General features: G+C 50.0%; 1 protein-coding gene across 6 annotated transcripts in view; it reads left to right on the top strand.

The window, feature by feature from the left end:
* Positions 1-25,293, top strand: part of ITSN1 (intersectin 1) — a 107,787-nt gene that overhangs the window by 420 nt on the left and 82,074 nt on the right. For 3 of the 6 annotated variants that reach the window (XM_053936363.1, XM_053936359.1, XM_053936365.1), the window contains exon 1: positions 4-167. The exons of 1 other annotated variant lie outside the window; for it this stretch is intronic. The gene's annotated coding sequence lies outside the window, so the exon portion shown is untranslated. Of the gene's footprint in view, positions 1-3; positions 168-21,806; positions 21,834-25,293 lie in introns of those variants that run through there. 2 more of the 6 variants (XM_053936364.1, XM_053936361.1) reach the window with 2 other exon arrangements.

Below are 25,293 nucleotides of genomic sequence, written 5' to 3'. Positions count from 1 at the left end.
GCGTCAGTACGGCGGCCGCGAGGGGCTCCTCGCCCCTCCCCTCAGACGGGGCGAGGGCGGCGATGGCGCGTCCGGCGGAGGCGGCTGCGGGCGCCGCTCCGGCCCCTCCGGCCCCTCGGTGCCCTGGCCGCGGCCGGGGCTGTGACTAGGGCCCGCACAGACATGAGGTACGGCGCGGCGGGACGGGGGGCAGCGGGGGTCGCGGGCTGCGAGCGGCGGCCGTTCAGCCCAGGCCGGCGGGGGGGCAGCGCCGCCTCAGCCCCTCACGGTGCCCGGGCGTGTCGCGGTGCCAGGGCCCGGGTCCTCCTCCTCGCCTCGCTCGGTAGCCGGGGCGGGCGGGGAGTGATGCTGCGCCCCTGGCCGGGGCCGGCTGCCCTTGTGCCGCTGCTGTTACCGGAACGAGCGGCGGCACCGCCGCGGGGATCCTTCGGCGGCGATCACCTTGGTCCCGCTGCCTCCGGCCGCCGCTCCCCGAGCGAGGGGAAGGAGGAGAGCCCTGGGCTGGGAATGCCATTCCCTGGGAGCGCCATCCCTCGGGAGTGCCGTCCCTTACGGCTCGGCAAAGGGCACCGGGGGACGAGGGAATGCTGAAGGGGCGTCAGGGAGAGGAAGCCGGTCCATGGATGGGGCTGTGTCCCTGCGTGTGCCTCTGCCTCGGGGGAGCAGACAAGGTTGATATTGGATGATATTCCCTCTGGATATCTTTTGTTCTGCTTCAGCTGCTGCTTTATTTGGGGTGGAATAGGGGGTTTGCTTGTCGAAAGCAGTATCTTCTGTGAATTCCAGCCCCGTGAAGGGAAAACGCTTCCACGGCTCATCAGAGAGAATTGTTTAGTAAATAATTCCTGTTAGTGAACCAGCCGGCGTTCCAGGTGGGATAGTGTGGCCCTCGTTAAAACAAGTCCTTCTCAGCCTCTTCCCACTAGCCAGTTCCAAAGTGCTTTTTTGTTTGGAGCTTATATGGCAATAGATACTTAAGGCAATAGCTGTGGATATTAACTGAATATCTGTTGGAGTCAAGCTCCGAATGGATGCATTTTCTTAAACCAAAAAGCCAAACGGTATTTTGGGTGTTGATGGCTCTGGAGAGTGCTACTTCACACGGTCTTTCCTTCTTCCTTTTACCTTTTGTTGTAGTCACCTTTGACTTCCCTTGCTGGATATGACCTGGTGATGTTCTCAGCCAGGAAACTTCCTTAGGACCCGAGGAGCAGCTGGAGCTGGGCCAGGGCAGGGTTAGGTTGGGTTTTAGGGGAAGGCTCTTCCCCAGAGGCTGCTGGCACTGCCCAGGCTCCCCAGGGAATGGGCACGGCCCCGAGGCTGCCAGAGCTCCAGGAGCCTTTGGACAGCGCTGCCAGGGGTGCCCAGGCTGGGCTTGGTGGGGGTCTGGGCAGGGCTGGCACTGGGGGTCCCTTCAGCTCAGGATATTCCATGATCCTGTGATAGTTTATACCAGTGAATTGCTCCCAAATTCTCCTCTCTCTGTTAAAATGCTCCCCAGAGCCCTGTCTGAGGTGTGGGAGGAGCAGCCTTGCCTGTCTGCACGCCCAGCTGCAGCAGGGGGTACCTGCCTGTGGGTGTGAGCAGGTGTCACAGGTAGGGAATCCAGCTGCGTTTTCTGTTCCCTGGGGGCTCAGGGCTGGAAATGCCAGCAGGCTGAGGCAGCCAGGCTGCGTGCTCAGCCCTGGAGTGCCCTCCCTGCTTTTGGCAGCCTGACAGGGGTCATGTTTCGTGCAGACGAGCGTTTCCGAACAGTTTCTCCAGTGTCTGAGGCTCAGGCTTCCCCGGAGCTGAGTGGGCTGCACCCTGCACTCGCTGCTTCACAAACCACACTCCATTCTTTCAGCTCCTGTGTTCCCTCTCTGGTGTCCCACTGCCTCTCATTCCACATAAGATCCTTTGCAGAGTAGCTGTGTTTGCTTGATAATTTTCCATTATGTCCTGGTTCCTCGATAAAGTAAGAATTGGGGTCTGAGAGCCATGACCTGCAGTGCCTGTTCCCTCTCTCACTGCTGTGAGGCCTTTCCTTAATGCCTCTAATCCTGCAATTAGGATAGATTTGGATTCAGGAAGGAATGTGAATCTAGCAATGAAATGTTTCTGAATCGTGACGTTGGATGGCCTTTTATGGTGTGTCTTTGTGCTGTAATCAGGGATTGTAACTTTAGCTTTTAGTAGGATAACACCAGGGAAAAGAGGAATAGAAGGATAAAGAAAAAGAAGTTAAGGAAAATACAAGCAGTGGGTTGAGGAACGGGGAGATCAGTGGGGTGGAAGTTTTCTGGAAGAAACCCTTCCCTGGGAGGGTGGGCAGGCCCTGGCACAGGGTGCCTGGAGCAGCTGGGGCTGCCCCTGGATCCCTGGCACTGGGGCTGGAGCAGCCTGGCACAGTGGGAGGTGTCCCTGCCATGGCAGGGGTGGCACTGGGTGGGCTCTGAGGTCCCTCCCAGCCCAAGCCAGTTGGAATTCTGTGATCAGGAGTTCCCAGCCACAACCATTTCCCTGTGCTGTGTGCAGTAGCAGAGCAGGATGAGCTCCTTGGTTTGGGGGGCTCCTCTCAGCTGGGCTGGCTCAGAGTTGACGTGCTTGGAACCCACGAGATGTGCAGGGTTTTGGTTTCTTTTTACCATAAAATAACCCAGGGGCTGCCTCAGCTGCTGCTGTGTGCTGGGAGCTTTGAGTGCTCCTTGCTCTTGTGTTGGACACAGCTGCTGAACTTGGGCTGCCCCCTCCACAGCGACTTGGTTTTGTTTTTACTTGCCAAGCATGAAATTGGGGGGGGGGGGTGGTGGACAATCAGAAATGGGCTCCAGGCTGAGATCTGGTGATGAATGACTTGTGCACAGGAAACCTCACTGAGAGGTGCTAAAACCTCTGTGGGATCTGTGGCACAAGGAGTTAGCCTCTTCTAAAAGTGCACTTTTTACTCGATTACACTGGTTATTTTTGGCTGGCATTGTCTCCATAGGATTTTAATTGCAGATGGAAGGATTTGGAGCAGTATTTGCCAGGCCCTCATCCAGCAAACATAAACTGTGAGGTTTGGGACTGGTGGAGGTGTCTGGTGGATCCACCTGTCTGGAATGAACCTCTCTGGAGCTCTGTGTGTGGCAGGGCTGGAGGTGGTCAGGTTGCTGACAGAGAAACTCCAGCTTTAGCTGCAGGAAAGCACTAATTACTGATAGTAATTAGAAACTAATCTCTCCTATGTGAACAGGGCATTGTCTGTCCCCTCCAGAGGATCAGCTTCTTGACAAGAATAGAAAATTTCTATTTAATAGAAATTAAATAATTTTGAGAGGGAAGGAGTGAAGAGAGGTATCCTTGGGCATTCTCAGGAAGAAAGGTTATTCTATTTTTGCTGCAAAAGGTGCATTTTACAGCATTCCCTTCATTGCAATCAGTGAAAACAGAAAACTTGACTGACATGGTACATCCATGGTTTGGTTTTCTCATATCGAACTTGCATGTGTTGGATATTATATTTTACTTTTTCATGTGCTGTTTTTAAGGTAATTGAATTAGTGTTAGTGTCCAAATGGACATCTTTTCTCTGTGAACTCTGCTTTTCAATGAGTTTTGTGGTAAAACATGAGTCTGGAATTGTGAAATAATCGTGAGTGTCTGAAACCTCAGTGTCTGCTGTGTTTCTCTTCAGCAGCAGTTTCCAGTCCCCTGTCCCTGCACTGTCCCTCGTGGCTGTGTGTGCCCACAGTTGTGAGAGCTGACCTCTCCATCCTATGAGTTTGTAAGAGCAAGGTTTTGTGGGATGGCAATCCTGGAAAATCAAGGGCCTGCTGGTATATTCCATATCACAGGTAAATATATTGCTACTAATAGTGTGGATTAGCAAATCCTAATGACACTATTAAAATAATTCCAGTGCAGACACGTTGTGTCAAACGTTCAGGTTTTTCTTTGTGTTTTGGCCCTTCAGATTTCCATGGGGATTCTCTCCCTCAGTATCTTTGAAGGATCTAGCCCTGGGCATGACTGATTGGCTGTAAATGACTGGACAGGGGTTTAGCTTTGCATCATCTCAAGGTACAGCTTCACATGCTCCACAGAAATGCACAGTTTGTAGGAAATAGTTATTAATGCACAAATAATACAAAATACACAGAACACCTGGATTTAAACCTGTGATTCCTGAAGGAGGGTTCCCATGGAGCCGCCTGGAATGGTTGGCACCTCTCTGCAGGACTCAGAATGAACCTCCTCTGGAGCACGTGGGTTTCTGTACTTCCATACAGAACTGTAAATATTTACTGCATTTAAATATTCCTGTGAAAAAATCCAAACTGCCAGAGGGCAGGGCTGGATGGGAGATTGGGAATTGGGAATTGTTCCCTGGCAGGGTGGGCAGGGGCTGGGATGGAATTGCCAGAGCAGCTGGGGCTGCCCCTGGATCCCTGGCAGTGCCCAAGGCCAGGTGGGACACTGGGGCTGGAGCAGCCTGGCACAGTGGGAGGTGTCCCTGCATGGCAGGGGTGGGATGGGATGAGCTTTGAGGTCCTTCCCAGCCCAACCCACCCTGTGTTAGAATCACACCTGCTGGGAGTGGCAGTCCAGCTTTTCCAACTGGGATCCTGCAGATCTGCATGGCAGAGCTGCTTTGGGGAAACAAGAACTTTTAGTCTTTTCTGAGAGCACCTCTAGGTCTCTCTGTTTGAGCCCTTCGAAGCACTGTATGAGAGAAATGTTTAAATGGTGTCTGGTTTTGTGTTTGCAAAAGAGCCCCCACCCATCTTGGGGGGAAGGAGAAGAGGCCTCTCTTGTTTTCAGCCTCATGCTCCTCCTGCCAAGCACACACGGACTTCTTGTTCCTTGCCCTCCCAGCTGAACTGTGGAGGGGAGATCCAACCTTGGCTGCTGGGCAGGGAATTCAGCTGTGTCTGTGCAGCCTGAACAGCCTCAGCTGCCCAGGGGAAAGGCAGCTGCACATTCAGCTTCCAAAGGTCAGGGTGAGTTTGGGAGGGCTCTCTCCATGGTAATCTTTATATTGTGGTACAATTTAACACCAGCTTGTGTACTGGGAACTTGCTGCTTGTATCTTAAGTGTTCACAAGACTGATCTGAAAACTGGAGATAGAGCTGAGCCAATTTTGTGTTAATCACAAATTAAACACAGAACTATGTTAACCATGTCTTTATGGTGATAAAGCCTTTTATTCTAACTTCAAAAATACATTTTTTTATTTATATTACAATTTCAGATTCCTGAGCACCAGGCTGTGGGCTGGCCTGTGAACTGCAAGGTGCAATATTTAATAGTTTTTAAGTAAGTTTTGCACATGGCCTTCAGGTGTGGACAGGTTGTGGGGAATCCTGTGCTTTTGGAGAGGAGGTGCAGCCAGGAGCTCAGTTACCCAGTGCAAGTTCTAATAACTTCATAAATCTTCAGGGTATTTTGGGGAAGCACAGTTAATTCTTACAGAAAATCATAAGACCTGACAGCTTGAGAGCTGTGTTTTGTAATAAAATGCCAGTAATCCGGTCATGTACCAAATGGGATGATGTAATCATTGAATTTCTTGAGCAAAAATCCTGACATTTTCCTTTGAGTCACATGTGAGCCCCAGCTGGATGAACTCAGCTCTCTGGAGCTCTCAGACAGACAGGCTCCTGTGTAGAGTTGGTGCTTGGCTGTTTTGCCTGGACATTTGGTGTAATTCAATTTTTTAGAGGCAATTCTCTGCCCTGCACCTTTGCTGCAGCTGCTGCCTGTGCCTGTGACTGCTTTCCCTGCCTGCAGCCATCCCCATTCTTACCTGTTCTTCTTCTCTCCCTTTTGTCCTGCATCTGTATTTCTTCATTTTAATGGTCTCTTGAGTTTCAGCATTATCTGAAGGCTGGCAGGTGTTCTCTCCCTCTTACCCTTTGTATTTTAATGTTCATGGGTTTTCTTCTGCTGGGGATTGAAAGGGCCAATCCCAACCAGGAAAAGCTTTGTAACTGGAACTGGGTTGTAGAGAGATCTGAAATAGTTTTAAAATTTTCTTCCTTGTTAACACCTATTCTTCTGTGTGGGCTTGAATTGCAAACAACAGAATAAGCATCAAAGAGAAGAGGGCAGATTTTTTTGTTGGAATAAAGTAGTGTGGCATGAAGTTACTGTAGGTGTTCAGGGAAGTAGTAGATTTAAAAGCAGACAAGACATGTAATGAAGTTTCCCCCTATTCTTTTCCAACAGCTCCTTTTTTATTTTTTTTTAAAGTTCTGGTTTGTAAAGTTTCTATACAGAGGAAGAGTTCAAAGCATAAAAGTGTTAAAATATGTTTTCACATGAGGTCATCTATACTTAAATTCATGGCAGGACATTGTGGATTTTTGAAGTGTCTAAGGACAAAGTTTGGAAACAGCCATGATCCAGCTTGGAAACTTGTGCATGTTCTGCTGTTCTGTTCTCAAACCACACTGATATAAAGTGCTTAATAGAGAACAATCAGCAACCTGCTATTTAACACAATGCATGGATTTTAAGAAATGTGACTGAAATCGAGTTTTTGTGGATATCTGCTGCTGAGAAATGAGGTTGCTTCAAGGAAATGACAAATAATGCTGACATGGCCAGAGGAGGAAGGCAAATGCAGTTCATTCTTTGGGTGGTGTAGCACTGGATGCCGTGTGGGCATTACTGCTCAGCTCCAGCTGGCTGTGCCCAGCAATCTCTGGCTTCATTGGGATCAGGGAGTCTCTCTCAGCGCTGGAAATTCCCGTGGGCCCAGAGCCCTTCAGGTGACTTTGGTGGGACCAAAGGGGATGTTGGGCTCGTGATGAGGAGGTCCTTAATTGACGTGGGACTGAACCGGATGGATCCTCCCATTTGGTGCTTCTTGGTCTCTGACCCCAGCCTGCTGAGCTGCCAGGAAGCTGAGGTGTTATCCATGCTCAGAATGTGCTTCCTGATCACAGCTGTTATCAGAGTAATCTGAATGGAGCTGAAGCTTGTGCAGCATTTTCACTTTATCAGCTCCATGCTTTTTTTAGGTTGTTTAGTCACCATTTTGCAGAGTCAGAAGTGAAGGATGACCCGTAAATCCCAGAGCTCTGCACGGTGACTGGAAAGCTCTTGTGACACAGGAATAGGAAGTTCTCCAGCTGCAGTCTGGCAGGATTGTTTGGCATGGATTGTTTGGTGCTGCTCTTTCAACACAGCATCTAAATCTGAGGGCATTGCTTCGAACTCATGCTGTCTGCAAATGATGCAAGCAGAACAATTCTGCTTTGTGAGGAGGGAAAAAGCTGCATCCTTTAGAGTCAAGTGCCCTCAACGTTGCTCTGAGCTGCTGACAAATGGTATTGTATGGCTCAAAAAAATCACTTTATCTGTATTAACTACTGGGGATATTTAACCCAAAGAGTTTTAGAACTTAAAACCAAATCCCTGAATGCCTCTCCTGTCCCCCCAGCTTTCCATTAATGTGTGGTGTCCATTCCTGTTCTCTCTGGTGAGCAGGGACAGCACCCAGGGAGCAGCTGGAGCTGGGCCGGGAGAGATGTAGGTTGGATTTTAGGGAAAGGCTCTTCCCCAGAGGCTGCTGGCACTGCCCAGGCTCCCCAGGGAATGGGCACGGCCCCGAGGCTGCCAGAGCTCCAGGAGCCTTTGGACAGTGCTGCCAGGGGTGCCCAGGCTGGGGTTGGTGGGGGTCTGGCACTGGGGGGTCCCTGGGGGTCCCTCCCAGCTCAGGATATTCTGGGGTTCTATGATTTTAGGAAATCTGGCAAAGTTTTCTGTTCATCACACTTTTAATTTGAATACACTCTTTGTACAGCAAAATGTGATGTGGGATCTCTGAGCCTTTAAACATCACCATTTCCCAGAATTCCCAAATCCCTGGGGCTGGAAAAGCCCTCCCAGCCCAGGCAGTGCCAGCTGTGCCCCATGCCCACCTTGTCCCCAGCCCAGAGCTCTGAGTGCCACCTCCAGGGGATACCTGCAGGGATGGGCACTGCAAAGCTCCCTGGGCAGCTCTTTGCAATGCTGATGTGTTTGTCTTGTGCTTCTTGGTCAAACTGCAGCCAAACTCTTGAGATTTCAGTTGGAGAATTCAGAATTTCTCAGGTGAACTGGTGGGAGCTGAGCTGGTCTCACTCTGCTCCCACTTGTTTCTTGTGACAGACTTTGGAGTCCTTGCTGAGAGAGGAGGAGAACTGCAGGACTGAAAAGGGTAGGGGTCTGTAGCATTGCTTTTTCCTTGCTGCAATCCCCCCTCGCTTGGAGGCAGGCTAGGAGAGCTGGAGCTTGGAGGCAGGGTAGGAGAAGTGGAGCTTGGAGGCAGGCTAGGAGAAGTGAAGTGGAGCTTGGAGGCAGGCTAGGAGAAGTGAAGTGGAGCTTGGAGGCAGGCTAGGAGAAGTGGAGCTTGGAGGCAAGCTAGGAGAAGTGGAGCTTGGAGGCAGGCTAGGAGAAGTGGAGCTTGGAGGCAGGCTAGGAGAGCTGGAGCTTGGAGGCAGGCTAGGAGAAGTGGAGCTTGGAGGCAAGCTAGGAGAAGTGGAGCTTGGAGGCAGGCTAGGAGAGCTGGAGCTTGGAGGCAGGCTAGGAGAAGTGAAGTGGAGCTTGGAGGCAGGCTAGGAGAAGTGAAGTGGAGCTTGGAGGCAGGCTAGGAGAAGTGGAGCTTGGAGGCAGGCTAGGAGAGCTGGAGCTTGGAGGCAGGCTAGGAGAGCTGGAGCTTGGAGGCAGGCTAGGAGAAGTGAAGTGGAGCTTGGAGGCAGGCTAGGAGAAGTGGAGCTTGGAGGCAGGCTAGGAGAAGTGAAGTGGAGCTTGGAGGCAGGCTAGGAGAAGTGAAGTGGAGCTTGGAGGCAGGCTAGGAGAAGTGAAGTGGAGCTTGGAGGCAGGCTAGGAGAAGTGAAGTGGAGCTTGGAGGCAGGCTAGGAGAAGTGAAGTGGAGCTTGGAGGCAGGCTAGGAGAAGTGAAGTGGAGCTTGGAGGCAGGCTAGCAGGGCTGGAGCTCTGACCTTTCGGTGCCTTGGCTCGTGCTGGTGCTGGGCTCAGGGAGCTGAGCGTGTTGCAGGGGTGACGTGTTAGCTGGAACCTCAGCCTCACAGGCTGCTCTCTGTTCAGCTGCAGTCATTGCTGGGTGCTGGGTGGGCTCTGCTGGTGGCTGAATAATAAACTTTGTGCCCGTTGTGTCTTTGGGGCTTTTAAGGACTTTGGTGGAAGTAAGAGGCCAGGAGGATCTTTTGATGGGTGAGAAAGTTGCTGCAATCAGAAATCAGGTGAAGCATCTGAAATAATGTTGCATTTTTTTCCTGCTCTCTGTGCTTCAGCCAGGAAAATGTTATTCTGTAGCTCCAAGGAAATCAGGCTGTCCTGCTGCAGTTGCTCAGTTCCTAGAGTTTCTAGAATCTGTTATGGTAATGCCGAGTTCCGGCTTTCCCTGGATTACCTTGATGCAATCCTGGATTAAACCACCTGGGATTTCTTAGGGAAAGCAAAGCACAGTCTAGCTGGGGCAGGGCAGCAGCTACATGTGTGCAGGGAATATAATCATGCTGAATCTCTTCAATTGTTATGTTAAAGTGAGACATTCTGCTTGGGAAGTTCAAACCAGTGACAGAAATCGAGTCCTCGTGCTTAAAACACCCCCTACAAAATCCTGCCAGCATTATGAATGAAAAATGCTGACTCAGTCCAGCTTTGTGCACTGAAATGAGACCCAGGGAACTTGAGCACTGAAATTCTGGTGACACTTCATTTCCTTTTGTGGGCAGGTTTATTGTGCTTTACTATCATTTCCCAGCTTCAGAAGGGAGGGGAAAAAAAAGGAAAAGGGGAGAAATAAATTCTTATTAAAGAAAAGTTCCTTGAATCTTCCCCAGAGATCTTTGTGTGCAGTTCCTCTCCATTTGAGATAGCTTTTAGCTGGAGAGGTTTGGAGAGGCAGTAAATACAAGGGCACAAGGCTGCAGGTGGCCTGGATGCAGCAGGATGCAGCTCCCCAGGCTGGCTTTGCTGTGATGAACGAGTTCAAGGTGGCACCAGCAGTGTCTGGTTCTGTACCAGCCGAGGACAAGGGGCTGCCCTGGCTTTTCTGGCAGTCCCTGAATGGGTTGGGAGGGACCTAAAATCCCACCCAGTGCCACCCCTGCCATGGCAGGGACACCTCCCACTGTGCCAGGCTGCTCCAGCCCCAGGGTCCAACCTGGCCTTGGGCACTGCCAGGGATCCAGGGGCAGCCCCAGCTGCTCTGGGCACCCTGTGCCAGTTCTCTAGGACTTCTGTGAGGGAGCTGAGATTCCCAGGAGGAGCCAGGCTCTGGAGCTGGGAAAACACCAGGTGAGCAGAACAAACCAAGCGGGGAAATGGAATCCATCTCAGTCCCTGGAGGGGCATGGAGTGTCAGGACAAAGGGGAGAAAGCTTGGAGGCTTTAAGAGGAAGGAGGGAAGGGTTGGATGGGATCTGGGGAATTAGGAATTGTTCCCTGGCAGGGTGGGCAGGCCCTGGCACAGGGTGCCCAGAGCAGCTGGGGCTGCCCCTGGGTCCCTGGCAGTGCCCAAGGCCAGGTTGGACACTGGGGCTTGGAGCAGCCTGGGACAGTGGATGAGCTTTAAGGTCCCTCTCAACCCAAACCATCCTGTGATTTTGAACATTTACCTCTTGTGTTGTTATCCCTGTACAGTGTTATGAACCCAGGTGAATGCATTCTACCAATAATTCCATCTTGCATTAGCTTGGCTTTGTCTCTCATTAAAGATTAAAAACTTTATTCTGTGAAGATTTAAATAGAAGCAAAGCCTTGTTGTGATAGAAGGAAGGAGAGCTGTTACCTAGTTAGGTGGTTGCCACCTCTCTTTTGATTTGTAGACTTCTAAAATAAGCATTCCAAGGATGTGCACTTGGGCTGATTTATATGAGCCTAATATTAGACTTGATTTTCCTTATTTTTGCAAGTTACATGGAGGTTTGCTGGTTTGTGTTTGAGCTAGGGGAAAGCACACACACAAATTCTCAGGGTGCCTTGTTCTTGTTCTGCTGAGAAAAATGCTTCAGCTGAAGTGCTTGTTGGCCTACAGGAGGGAGGCTGGGTCTCGTTATGGCTCTGCACATCAGGAAACCTAGAGCAGGAGTGGCTTCAACTAAACATGGTGATAGCCAGATCCCTGCATTGTTCTGGGAGCTCACAGGACCCAGATTACAGACAGAGAATCCCCAAATCCCCGGGGCTGGAAAAGCCCTCCCAGCCCAGGCAGTGCCAGCTGTGCCCCGTGCCCACCTTGTCCCCAGCCCAGAGCTCTGAGTGCCATCTCCAGGGGACACCTGCAGGGATGGGCACTGCAAAGCTCCCTGGGCAGCCCCTGCCAAGGCCTGAGCAGCCTTTCCATGGGGAAATTCCTGCTGCTGGCCAAGCTGAGCCTGCCCTGGCCCAGCCTCAGGCCGTTCCCTCTCCTCCTGTCCCTTTTTCTGAGCCCTGTCCTGGCTGTCCCCTCCTGGCAGGAGCTGTGCAGAGCCACAAGCTCCCCCGTGAGCCTCCTTTGCTCCAGGCTCAGCCCCTTCCCAGCTCCCTCAGGAATTCTCCAGCCCCTTCCCAGCTCCCTTCCCTGCCCTGGACACGCTCCAGCCCCTCCAGGTCTCTCTTGCTGTGATTCATGTGCAGCTGCCACTGCAGAGCTGATGTGTTATGTGGCTGCTTCACCTCACCAGAAGATTCCCTGATGAACTCTCTCTTCCAAGGGACATGGAAATATTAGTAAACTTGGCCTGTTGGTGGGGGGAGTGTAACCAGTGTGGAAAAGTCTCATGGAAATGCTGCTCCCAAGGAGAGGGGCTGCTTGAGTGATGTCCTGGCAGATTAACAAAAGGTGCACACCTGGGTGTCTTTTTATCTGCTTCTGGTTATCAGATTTGTTTTAAACTGCCTGAGTTCTGTAGAGAACTCAGATTTACACTGTGTTTTGGATCACAGCAGCAAACAGAGTTTTCTTCTCCCACTAGGAATAGGCTAAATTGGTTGGGAAAGTATTTGGCATTTGTATCCAATTTGTTCTGTTTGAAAAATATCTCCACAGCTGGTTGCTATAGAACCATTATATTCCTTCCAGATTCAATGGTTAGTGTTGGATACAGTGGGGAAGTTATTGGCAAGGTAACTGAAAAAATGTGTGAAGTTCTTTGTCCCTGGGGACGGTGCTGGCTTAGTGCCTCCTTGCAGGACTCCTTTATTCCTGGTTTTCAATGGCTGGCAGGAGCAGTGCTGGTGGATCTCTGACCTCTGGCACTATGGATCTGGTTACTCATATTTTTGGCCAGGCTATTACATTTTAATGTTATAGCTCTTTTTTTTTTTTTTTTCTCTCTTAGATCTCAGTGTATCTGTTCAGTCTGTCCAGTCTAGGGAGAAGCATTTAAAAAATGATGTTTGTGTAAGTTTATTATGAGTCTCAAACACTGAACTTTGCATTGAAACCAAATTAAATCTCACTTGGAACTGTGAGATCGTGCTTGGAACATCCATGGTTCCCCCTCAGGTTCTTTTTCTGTGTGGTTTTTTTTTTTTTTTATAATGCTGAATTCACACATGATTTCTGTGTGTTACTGGGGCTTGATACTCTGCAACTGCTGTTTTCCACAGCAGATCAATTCTTCTGTCACACAGAGTGTTTTCCAGAATTCCATTGAATTCCCATGTGCAGTCCCCTGGAATAACAAATCTAAAGGTTTTACCTATCTAATCAAAGCTTTTTTAGTATTTGGGGAAACCAGCCTGAAAGACAGGATGTGGGCAGGGTGCTTCATGCCCTTCATCCTGTATCCCTGCAGGATTTGTTGGGAATGTTCTCTCCAGGGTTTGGGGGAAGCCACGTGTGGTGTTTGCCTGTTCAGGCAGGTGTGTTTGGATGGGTCTTAATATTCTGCATGTTTTATTTAGAAGTGGTCTAACAGCTTCCTGAACTGTCAGCAATGAAATGAATTTCAAAGAAAGACTCACAGAAAACTCTCCAAGTTCTGAAGTAGGTGAGCAAAACACGACACTTAGTCCTCTGGTAGCCTGACTTGGGCCCTGGCACAGGGTGCCCAGAGCAGCTGGGGCTGCCCCTGGATCCCTGGCAGTGCCCAAGGCCAGGTTGGACCCTGGGGCTGGAGCAGCCTGGCACAGTGGGAGGTGTCCCTGCCATGGCAGGGGTGGCACTGGGTGGGCTTTAGGCTCCCTCCCTGTGCAGTCTTTCTGGGATTCTGGGATTTCTGGCTTCAGCTCTGCCATGCCTGTCTGTGTTTCAGGAACTTTTGCCTCCTTTTCCATGGTGGTTGTTAGGAACCTCCCCAGAGTTCCCTGGCAGGTTCTAGTGCAGGTTGTCCTGAGGTGTTGCATTTCCTCCTCAGCCTGCAGAATTTGCTCTCTTGCCCAGTTTCTTTGTCTCATTCCAACCTGATTCTCCCAGCTGGTAGCTCCAGTTCCTGGAGGATTTTAACAGTGCTCTGACCCTGTCCTGGCTGCTGGCAGCCAGGATTTGGGAGGCCCCTGCAAGCTCTCATTTGAGGCTCTTAAACAGGAACCTTTCAGAAGGCTGAGGGAATGATCTCAGGATTGGAAGATGCTGATTTTTCTGCTGGGCCCGATTCAAAAATCTTTCTCCTTTGTTCATGTCCTGAAAGAACAAGAGGTGCTGCTTGTTTTTTTTTTTTCCTCCTTTCTTCCTACTCCTTGAGCATTCCAATTCCCAGCTGTCCAAGCAATGATTAAAAGGGCCACAGACAAACATATACCCCAATACTTGTGTTATTCCTTCATTTGTCCTCATGTCATTGAAATAATTAGTGAGATTCTTCAGGGCTGGAAGCCATGAGCTGTTGCCATATAGAGCTCCTGTAGCTTGAAAGTTGTCATGGATAATGTTTGCTGGAGAATTACAAACAAAAAGGGAAAAGAACAGAAGTGTGTGAGTAAATGGCCTCTTCAATGTAGAGTGTGAGGGCATTCTTGCTGGGGGCCTTAGTTGTGGATTATTTGCTGCTGCTGTTTCCTCCTTTAAACATATGAAGTGGCTTTTTTTTTTTAATGGACTTTTTTTTTTCTTGTGTAATTTGGGGTTTCCTGCTTGAAAGTTGCACCAGTCCAGCTGAACATTTGGAGGAGTGCTGAGTGCTTGGGTTCTCACACTGTCAGCAGCAGCATTTAATCAGATGAGAAATGAGGCATGTTCATGTAGTTTTATCTCTAAGGGTACTGAATTATTCATTTCTGTGAGAAAGCAAAGTGGATTTGATGTAATAAGTGCTCCATGGGGCCTGGTCTGGCTGGTCACAGCTTGGGAACTGAACATACCACCTGGAAAATGCTGTGGATCATCCTTGGCACGTTCAGTGCCTCTCTTGGTTCTGCATTAGGAAAGTACAAAGTGCTGCACTTGGGTTGGGACAGCCCCTGGCACCAGTCCAGGCTGGGATGAGCAGATGGAGCAGCCCTGGGAGAGCTGGACCTGCCCCAGCCCAGAGCCCCCAGTGCCCTGGGCTGAGCCCCAGCTGGGGATCAGGAGAGGGATTGGGATTGGGACTGGGATGGGGATTGTGTCCCTGTGCCCCCTCAGGTGAGAGCCCACCTGCAGAGCTGTCCCAGCCCAGGGAGGAGCTGGAGCTGCTGCAGAGAGCCCAGAGGAGGCTCCAGGATGAGCAGAGGGCTGGAGCAGCTCTGCTGGGAGGAAAGGCTGGCACAGCTGGCATTGTTCACCTGCACAGGAGAAGCTTTGGGCTGAGCTCAGGGTGGCCTTGCAGGGCCTGGAGGAGCCCCAGGAAAGCTGGAGAGAGACAATTTCCAGGGGATGCAGGGACAGGACACAGGGAATGGCCTCAAAGTGAAAAATTACAGGTTTAGATCAGATATTAGGAAAAATTTCCTCCCTGGCAGGGTGGGCAGGCCTTGGCACAGGGTGCCCAGAGCAGCTGGGGCTGCCCCTGGATCCCTGGCAGTGCCCAAGGCCAGGTTGGACACTGGGGCTGGAGCAGCCTGGCACAGTGGGAGGTGTCCCTGCCATGGCAGGGGATGAGCTTTGAGGTTCCTTTCCAAATAATTTTCTGATTCTGTGTATTAATTTTCCTGGTGTCAGTGGTAGTTGAGTGTTATTACCCTTTCCTTTCCCCAAAGGGGGACAAGTTAATTTTGAGGCAAATTTCAGATACCTTCCTTTGCAAGCAGCCAACTCTTCACCCCAGCAAGTTCATTTTGGTTTTCTCTTCACTGCAAGAACCACTAAACACCTGTGGTACTTTTCAGGAGAATTGCCAACTTCACTGTTGATTCTGAGAAAGGCTTTTTTGGCTGATGAAGGTTTGATTGTAAGTGCTTCAGTATAGGGTGGTTTTGAACAGTTGAAATATTGACAACTTAATTTTTCCTGTAAAATATCTTTAGGTTACACTTCTGCAGCCAAGTGACTGCCATAAAACTCTTGCTTGCTGTTTCAGAAGGTAATGATTGATGAAGTTGTGGATTCATCATTAGAATGCCAGTTTTCATTTTGAGCTCTCAATTCAGAAGGCAAATAACCAGCAATGTATTTTTAGTGTGCAGAGTTTATTTTGGAGATGTTGGCAGTTGCCAGCTCGTGGAGAATGCTGTGCTGTGCTGGAGCCAGGAGCTGAGCAGTTCCTGCTGACTGCAGTGCCAGCTGGGAGAGCCTCTGCCCCTCACGCTGCCCCAGCCCTGCTGGGGCCTTGGTTTGGTGCTGCAGCAAGTGGCCCTCGAGCCATCTCCTATGGAGTCACAAGACTGCTGCCAAGGCAAATTGCCCCTATTTTTAACAAGCCAGATGGAGAAATAAAGGAATCCTGATCCACAGTCAGGAGTGACAGCAGCTTCTGAAATCACCTGGATGAATTTGGATTGTTGGGTTTAATCCACTGCTGCAAGTGTGAGCTATAAATTGTGCCACGTGTTCCTCCTGTGCTGTAAGTTGTACAAACCTTTCATATCTGTCATTGTCAGGCACTGATCTCTGCTCCCTGTGAGCAGGGACAGGGCCTGAGGGAACAGCTCGAGCTGTCTCAGGGAGGTCTGGGCTCGAGATCAGGAAAAGGTTCTTTCAAAGCTGCTGTCAAGGCAAGTCAGACCCTAAAGGAAACTTGTGTCTTCAGATCATTGCTCTGTGGTGGGTGTAGCACCGTCTTCTGAGCAGGTTTGATCTCTGCCCAGAGGTGTGAACCTTGGAAAGCTCAGTCTTTGGGAGGTTTGACTGGAGTGCTGTAAGAGCTGTGGGAGTTGGAGGGAGGAAAGGGATGAGTTGTGTTTATACCATGGAGTTGCTGTATCCTGCCCTTCCTGCTCTTCATCATTCCTTGGCTCTCCTCTCCCTGACCTCTCTTTACTATGGTTCATCTCTTCACTTACCTTTTTTCTCTCCCTGCCTTTGCTGAGGAAACATCCTGGCTTGGATCAGCCCCAGTGTGTCCAGCAGGAGCAGGGCAGGGATGGTCCCTCTGGGCTGGCTCTGAGAGGCCTCTCGAGGGCTGTGCCCAGTTCTGGTCGTGCAGGAGAGACCTGGAGGGGCTGGAGCGTGTCCAGGGCAGGGAAGGGAGCTGGGAAGGGGCTGGAGAATTCCTGAGGGAGCTGGGAAGGGGCTGGAGAATTCCTGAGGGAGCTGGGAAGGGGCTGAGCCTGGAGCAAAGGAGGCTCAGGGGGGACCTTGTGGCTCTGCACAGCTCCTGCCAGGAGGGGACAGCCAGGACAGGGCTCAGAAAAAGGGAGGAGAGGGAACAGCCTTAGGCTGGGCCAGGGCAGGCTCAGCTTGGGCAGCAGCAGGAATTTCCCCATGGAAAGGCTGCTCAGGCCTTGGCAGGGGCTGCCCAGGGAGCTTTGCAGTGCCCATCCCTGCAGGTGTCCCCTGGAGGTGGCACTCAGAGCTCTGGGCTGGGGACAAGGTGGGCACAGCTGGCACTGCATGGGCTGGGAGGGCTTTTCCAGCCCCGGGGATTTGGGATTCTCTCTTGGGGATGCAGAGTTCAGGGTGGCTCTGTAGGAAGCAGCCTGCTGCCAGCACACAGCATCATTGGTAAGGATCAGGCTGTGACATCCCAGGAGAACAATTTGTGGGTGTACTTGGGCACTGATTATCAGTCAGCATGTTAAAAACTTGCAAATGTGAGGGTTTTAAGGAGGAGGTTTGTTTTCACAGCTGCCTTGGCTTTCTTCTTGAATCAAACTTGAAAGGTTTTTTAGATCTATTATGTTGGGAAATCAGCATCATGTTACAGTTTTGCAACTGGATTTTTTTTCCCAGTGCAAGGCTGCCCCACAACCTTGTAGCAAATTTTCTTGATTACAGGGAACTGCAAACCAGTCGACTTTTGAAGTACCCACAGGGGAGAAATTTGTGAGTTACAGTAAACAAACCTCCCCATGCCACAGATTTGTGACTTACAGTAAATAAACCATTAGCACTAACAACAGCCTTAATGTTCTTATCCTCTTGCAGGAAAGGAATTTTTATCCTGGAAAGACGTATTAAAGTGTTTCAGGACAGGAAAATGATTCTTTTCAGTGTTATTAACTGTCCAGACTTCCTGGGTCATTTAGAGAAGGACCATAACAAAATTTTCCAGAGCCAGCATGGAAAATGCCTGTGCACATGGTGCTTCTCCCCCAGCCTGCATCCTTCAGAGCAGCTCCAAGTACTTACATAGTGAGGATGAGCATCTCTTCCCTAACTGTTGGATACATGGGTTTTGGTTTTTTTTTTTTGTTTGTTTTTTTTTTTTTTAAGACCCTGTCTTCCATATCTAGATTTTTCCTTGGGGTTCTTGGCTTTGTGTGCATATCCTTGTTCTTTCCTGCATGGCCTGAAATGATTCCCAGCCCTTGGCAGAAATGCAGAGTACTTGGAGTCACATGGAGAGATCCTCAGTGGTTCAGTGCTGCTGCTGTGGGGCAGAGCTAGAGCTGAAATCTGGCTGTTCTCCCAATAAACTCTTGCCTTGACCTGTAGCTTTGTGTTGAGACAAACCTGAACCTCACTCTCTGTTTGCTTTGGGGAAATCTTCTTCCCTAAATCCTCACCCCACAAGTCCAGTGAAATACATGGAAAGTCTTCCCTTGTTTTGTGTCTGTTTTGCTCATTTCTTTGCTGGGTCTGAACTTGCCATTACCACTGGTAATGCATCCAGCAGGATTATTCCTGGCCTTGTATCTCAGCATTAGAAGAGAGCAGGGTTGGATGGGATACTGGGAAAAATCCTTCCCTGGCAGGGTGGGCAGGCCCTGGCACAGGTGCCCAGAGCAGCTGTGGCTGCCCCTGGATCCCTGGCAGTGCCCAAGGCCAGCTTGGACACTGGGGCTGGAGCAGCCTGGCACAGTGGGAGCTGTCCCTGCCCAGGTGCAATGGGATGAGCTTTAGTATCCCTCCCAACCCAAAACATTCAGTGATTCCTTTACCCTGGCCAGGGGTTGAAATTTTTCCAGTTGTTGTTGAGATGCCTGGTTTAGGTGGAACTGCTGGGAAAGCACAGTTGTCACCTGGAAAGCAAGCTTGGCACATGCCTTTACACAGCTCTTTTGTGCCATTTGAATGTACTTGCTGTCAATTAATAATTTATTTAATATAGAAATAGGATTTTTAAGTTGGTTTGTGCCTTTCAAAGTGTATGTGTATATGTTCTATATGTATTTACAGTTTGTGTTTTATCGTGCAGACTGTTTGTTCTTTCCCTTACCCCATTGCCTGGTTTTGTGGTCACACCTGGCATGGGTTTGCTCTTGTGTGAGAACTGGTTCTAAGCATTTTGAAGGGAATTGATCTCATGGAAGCAGGAAACCCTTGCTTTGGGATATTCCCTGTCTCATGCAGTGAAGCCCTTTTTGCTTCATTTCCTTAGAGAATGCTTAAGAACATTTTAAATAGGAGACAGGAGCTCTAGCAATGGAACTGCACCATGGTTAACTCCTTGTTTAGGCTTTATGCAGCCTATGCATTGACAATGTGAGAGAGTCCCTGACCCTCCCTATGAGCTGGTGCCTGCTCAGCCCCCTTTGCAGTGCAAGGAAATCCCTTGATTTTACAAATGCCCAAGGGCCTGTCCCTGGGAGAAACAGCCCAGGCAGTTTCTCTGTTTCTCCAACATTTGCATTTCTTCCCTATAAAGCTGCTGTTTCTTGTCTGCTGGACACTTTCTCTTCTTGGCCACCTGTGATCAACCAGTGTTGGAGCAGCAGGGCTAAGTGTGACCAGAAGGAGGGTGAATGACAGAAAGCCTGGTCTAAATGCCACAATTCAAGTCTGTTTGTGCATCTGAAGAGCTCCTCGTGTCCTGCAGGAGTTGAGAAAACAGAGCTTGGAAGAAATTCAGAGCCTGATGTCCTTGGGTGGGAGAGAGGAGCTGCCTCAGGCAGTGGTGATGTGGGCTGACACAGCTGCTGAGATGCTGATAAGACCTGCTGGATGCTGAATAATTCTCCTATTAAATGACTGGTTAGAAAATCTTCTTCCCAGATCTGCACCAGCAGAGCCCTGCACTTATGTAACTGCGAGAGTTCAGGAGAGCAGCTGCTTGCAGGGGACAGAGTGACCTCCCTGAGTCCTTCAGAGGACAGAGCCTTTGCTTTCATCACCAGCTGGAGCCTCTCCCTGCCCTGCCAGACCTTTTATCTGCTGGATGTGCCTCGGAGCAGGGGAGAGGGAATGGACAGCACATCCTGAACTCCCTGACTCGGCACTTGTGCTGACTCAGGCCCTTTTCTTCCTTCCTACCCTTCCTCCAGCAGAGCTGTTACTTAGTGGCAGAGTTGAGAGATGGGGAAGGTGAAGTGAAACAACTCAAGAATAGCCGATTTTCTTTTTTTTTTTTTCATTGTCCCCATTTCAAAGGATCAGCTCTAAAGTTGAGACAAGCACGTGGATTTTCACAGCATAGCTATGTGGGATTAGGTCAGGCCTACGAGTGATTAAAACTTGGGCTGGAAGGCACCACTGCTGTCCAAGCCAGACTTAACAGCTCTGAACTATTCCCTGGGCTGCTCTAATTCCTTTAAAAACATCCAGCTGGATTGAAACATGGGAGTTCCTGCAGAGCTGTGTCATGGGCATCTGTAGGAAAGGGAGGGAAGAAGTTTATGAGCCACTTCCCAGAATATTTCCATGATCTTCTTGACTTGGATGTGCTGCAGCAGTGTCCCCCTTGCTACAGGAGGTGGCCTGAGGTAGGTGGAATAAGTGTGAGAGTCGAAGCAGGAGTAAGGAAAGGGATAATCTGCAAAAAGCCATGTAATTATTTATTCTCTAACCTAATTGGGATGGTTCTTGCAGAGGCACTAACTGAAGGAAAAAGGTGAGGACTGGAGAGGTCAGAAATGTGGCAAGGGGAAAATGCCCACAGAAGTGATCCAGGGCTGCACTGGGCTTTCAAAGCAGCTGTGCTCTGCCCTCTGAAAGCTGGAGTTAAAGAGTTAAGGGTGGCCAGGTTAAAGGTGTGATGTGACTGTCAGACTGCTCTTAGAATAATGTACTCCCATAAAATTAGGATAAAACTGGCACTGAGGGGTTACAGGGCACTCAGACTCAGCCAAGGCTGGACTCAGGGCTTTGGCCACTCTTCTCTTTTGTTCCAAGAGTCTCCTGAGTGCCACTGCTTAGGGATCCTAGAGCCATGGACACAGCTGGATGGACAGCTTGGAAATAAAGCATAACTGTCTTCAGTTTATGGGATGGAAATACCAGAACCCATCTGCTTTACCTGCTTCTCTTGGTATTCATGGAGTCATGATGGGTGAGGTTGGGAGGGACCACAGTGGCCACTTGGTGCCACCTCCCTGCTCCAGCAGGGCCATCCCAGAGCACAGAGCACAGGGCTGTGTCCAGGTGGCTCTGGAATATCCCAGGGAGGAGACTCCAGCCCCTCGCTGGGCTCTGCTCCAGCTCGGTCCCTGCCCAGGGCAGCAGTTCTGCCTCCTGGGCAGGAATTGCTGGGCTCAGCCCCTGCCCGGGGCTCTGGGGCCATGGCTGGGCCTGGAGCAGAGCCTGGGGCTGCTCTGCCCTCCTGCACACTGGGACACACTGGGACACACTGGGACACACAGGGACAGACTGGGACACACTGGGACAGACACACAGGGACACACTGGGACAGACACACAGGGACAGACTGGGACAGACAGACTGGGACAGACAGACTGGGACAGACACACTGGGACAGACAGACAGGGACAGACTGGGACAGACACACAGGGACAGACTGGGACAGACAGACTGGGACACACAGGGACAGACTGGGACAGACACACAGGGACAGACTGGGACTGACTGGGACAGACTGACTGGGACAGACACACAGGGACAGAGTGGGACAGACTGGGACAGACACACAGGGACAGATGGACAGGGACACACTGGGACACACAGGGACAGCCAGGGACAGATGGACACCCAGGGACACCCAGGGACACACAGGGACAGACAGCCAGGGACAGATGGACACACAGGGACAGCCAGGACAGCCAGGGCTGAGGCCCCTCTCCCTGGGGCTCCTCTCCAGGCTGAGCAGCCCCAGCTCCCTCAGCCTCTCCTGGGCACGGGGGTGCTCCAGGCCCTTGCTCAGCTCTGCTGGATCTGCTCTGGGAGCTCCAGACAAAACAGACTTGGAGATGCAAGGGCACACAACACTCACATCCAGCAGAGTATCCTGCACTTCCTTGTCCTCCTTTCCAGATCATTCTTGAAGCTAATGTCAGGCTGCCATTAAGGTTGGTGTAGTTGTGCAAGTATTCCCAGCTTCCTAATTCTTGTCTTCCAGATTTTTGGGTTCAGTACTTTTTTTGAAGGAGGAGGAGTCAGAAATTGCCCACTGCCATTGTGTTAATGATGGTTTTAAACACACTCCCCCAAACAAGCAAAATGACGTCACTGCTGCACCTGTGTGAGTAAAGACAACTTTAAAAAAATCAACAAATTGTAGCACTGAGAAACTTCTGGAATTCCTGATTTACAGGGTCTTATGGTTCTGAATGAAGCCAACAGCTATTAAACTGAAAATAAAACAAGACACTAATTTCTTATTAAGGGGTTCAGAAACAGTTGAGTGATATGCTGGCTTTTAATTGTGTTAAATCTTTTAAAATGAGAGTCAGTCACCTCTTGAACAGGGTGCTGCAGTCCAGTCACAGTTCACTTGGGACTGGAATTGCTGGAGGAGCCCATGTGTGAGAGATCCTGGGATCCCTGGGGCTGGAAAAGCCCTCCCAGCCCAGGCAGTGCCAGCTGTGCCCCGTGCCCACCTTGTCCCCAGCCCAGAGCTCTGAGTGCCACCTCCAGGGGACACCTGCAGGGATGGGCACTGCAAAGCTCCCTGGGCAGCCCCTGCCAAGGCCTGAGCAGCCTTTCCATGGGGAAATTCCTGCTGCTGGCCAAGCTGAGCCTGCCCTGGCCCAGCCTGAGGCTGTTCCCTCTCCTCCTGTCCCTGTTCCCCTCTGGCTGCCCCCCTGTCAGGCAGATGATCTTTAAGGTCCCTCCCAAGCCAACCCATTCCACGATTCTGGGATGCAGAAGTGACTTCTCAGCAGTTTGATCATTGCCACAGCTGTTGAAAATTGTTTGCAGTGGGGAGGTGCTTTGTTAATCTCTTCTGGGTGCTTCATACAAAATAGAGGAAATGGCAAGACTTGACATTTGTGAAGGTTTTTACTTTCCTGTAAGGAACAGAAACCCTGGAAAGTTTTGCAAAGTGGTGACTGAGTTAAAATCTGATCTCCAAAGAGTCAGAATTCCCTGAATATCTTAAAATGCTTTTGTTTTCCAACATTGATCCAAACTTACCAGGCTTTGCTAAACCTCTCTGAGTCCCTTGACTGATCTTGGTCTAGAGGCTTTCCCATGGAACATCTGCAAACCCCAAACCCTGCTGTCAGCCTGGGACACTCATGTGATGTCCTGCTTGGGGGGTTTTGTTGTCATTTGGAATTCTTGGAGGATGTTGGGACTTCATCTGGTTGGGTTTGTCACTTTTTTTTTCCTGTGGGAGGAGGAAGGTGACTGATAAGTGGCCTCAGGAATTAATTCTGGCATTCAGATCGAGAATTATCTCATGAGGAATTGTTTAGGAATAGAAATGCTGGGTTGCATTTTAGGGAAAACAAAACCAGGATCTTTCTTGTGTGAAACGTATCTGTATAAAGACACACAGCACTGAAACAGCTCAATTATTCTTAATTTATACCTCCTGTGGTTTTATTGCAGTTTTCTCTGTAAACACGACCTCAGCAGAGCACAGATAACTTAAAATAGAAACTCTAATAAAGTTCTGAGCCATATTTTTAAAGTCCATATAGAATACACTGTGAAAGGAATTTTCATCTTTGTCTGACTCCTAGGAATAAATGTTTTTACTGGAGTTATCCTCAACCTGCTCATTTTTTTGAGGTAAAAGCTTTAAACATCAGTACTTAAATTTAGATGTGGTCTGGGATTTTATATATGTGGAGTTTTCTCTACATGGTTCAGTTTTACCTTTATGTTTTACCTTTATTCTAGGGTTACAGTTAGGTTATATATATACATATACATATATATATATATATATATATATATATATATATATATATAAAACGAATATGTATTATATATAACCTATATATATAAAACCTATATATATTTTATATATATATAATATATAACCTATATATATATATAAACACTGCTTGTGTATAGAGTATTGGTTTATGAGAAGAAGTAATTTGGAGTGAGAATCAAGAATTTAGGTATTTCTGAGCTTAGCTACAGCAGTGTAAGGTGGAAGAGAAAGCCCTGACAGCCGAGCAATGTTTCTCATTAGTTCTCATTAGTGTCTATAAAGATAATGGTGCAGGTGATAAAGTTCCAGTTGTACTGAATCTAAACTGGTGCTGCCGGAATACCTCGTGCTGGTGTTTGTTGTTCACTTTCCATCCCTGTGCCAGGGGACATCTCATCAGGCTTGGGGAAAGGCTCCTTGTGCTCTGAGCTCCATGGGAAACCGTGGATGGGGAGGCTGTGGAGTTTCCTCTAGTGCAAGGTGTCCTTGGCAAGGGACAAGCGAAGGGGTGCAACTGGATGGGCTTTAAGGTCCCTCCCAGCCCAAACCATTCCATGATTCTGTGATTTCACTCCCAGACTTTTTGGGCTTTCCCCCTCCTAGGTGACACAGAGGTCAACCCCAGAAGCCAGGAGATGTTCGGTGCAACTGGAACAACTTTCACAACCAGGGCCTTTCTGCCAGCCCAGAACAGCACAGGCCAAGGACCCTGAGCAGGGGGAAATCACAGAGAGCAGCTGTGGAATGGTGCTGGGAGCATTTCCCATTATTGATCCCCTGCAGTGCCATTGATCTGTCACTGCTCTCCTGACCTGGGAAACACCAACACGCTCCAGTGCCCCACAGACCTGCCAGGAGGGGACAGCCGGGGGGGTCGGGCTCTGCTGCCAGGGAACAGGGACAGGAGGAGAGGGAACAGCCTCAGGCTGGGCCAGGGCAGGCTCAGCTTGGCCAGCAGCAGGAATTTCCCCATGGAAAGGCTGCTCAGGCCTTGGCAGGGGCTGCCCAGGGAGCTTTGCAGTGCCCATCCCTGCAGGTGTCCCCTGGAGGTGGCACTCAGAGCTCTGGGCTGGGGACAAGGTGGGCACGGGGCACAGCTGGCACTGCCTGGGCTGGGAGGGCTTTTCCAGCCCCGGGGATCCTTGGTGGGAAGAGGACCTGTGGGATGGCTGCTGTGGGCACCATGCTGGGAATTGAAAGCTGGAATATTTGCCTTTTCTGGAGGGTTGGGAAGTACAGAACTCGTGACTGACCCCAGTGTTCAGTGGTTTATACCCTGTGGACGAGATGTGGGTCTCTGCTGTTCAGGGAAGAAGGGATTTATGTAGGAAGGAGCTGTTTAATGTTGGATTGGTTTGGCAAATCCCAGTGCAGCCGTGGCTTACGCTCTTTGATGACAGGCAAAGTTGAGCAGCTCAAAATTCCTTGTTGTGCTCTCTAAAAGAAGGATGAAGTATCAGTTGCATCTCCTGACTGTGGTGCAGAAGGCACCCTTTGAGGCAGTGTTGGTCACGTTTCATTGCTGGCATGGCTGTGCTGGTGTGGCCATCCTGGGCTGCCTTCCCCAGGGAGCTGTGTGCACTCCACTGCTTCCCCTGCTCGTCTCCCCTTCCTCCTGTTTGCATCATTCCTGAACTCGTTGGTCAGCAGCAACTGAATTTAGCAGAGTTCAAAAAATTGCTGAGGTGTCCAGGTTTATACAGATCTCAGTGGCTGGAGTGAAATCACAGCTTCCCTGAGGGAAGGACTGGCACAGAGCTCAGCTTATCCAGCCCGGATTTCTGGCAGCTCTCTGGGCGTTTGGTTCCTT

This window comes from Vidua chalybeata, chromosome 2 (genome assembly GCF_026979565.1).
Source record: "Vidua chalybeata isolate OUT-0048 chromosome 2, bVidCha1 merged haplotype, whole genome shotgun sequence".
Classification (NCBI taxonomy): Eukaryota; Metazoa; Chordata; class Aves; order Passeriformes; family Viduidae; genus Vidua; species Vidua chalybeata.
This window is presented reverse-complemented; position numbering and strand designations above follow the sequence as displayed.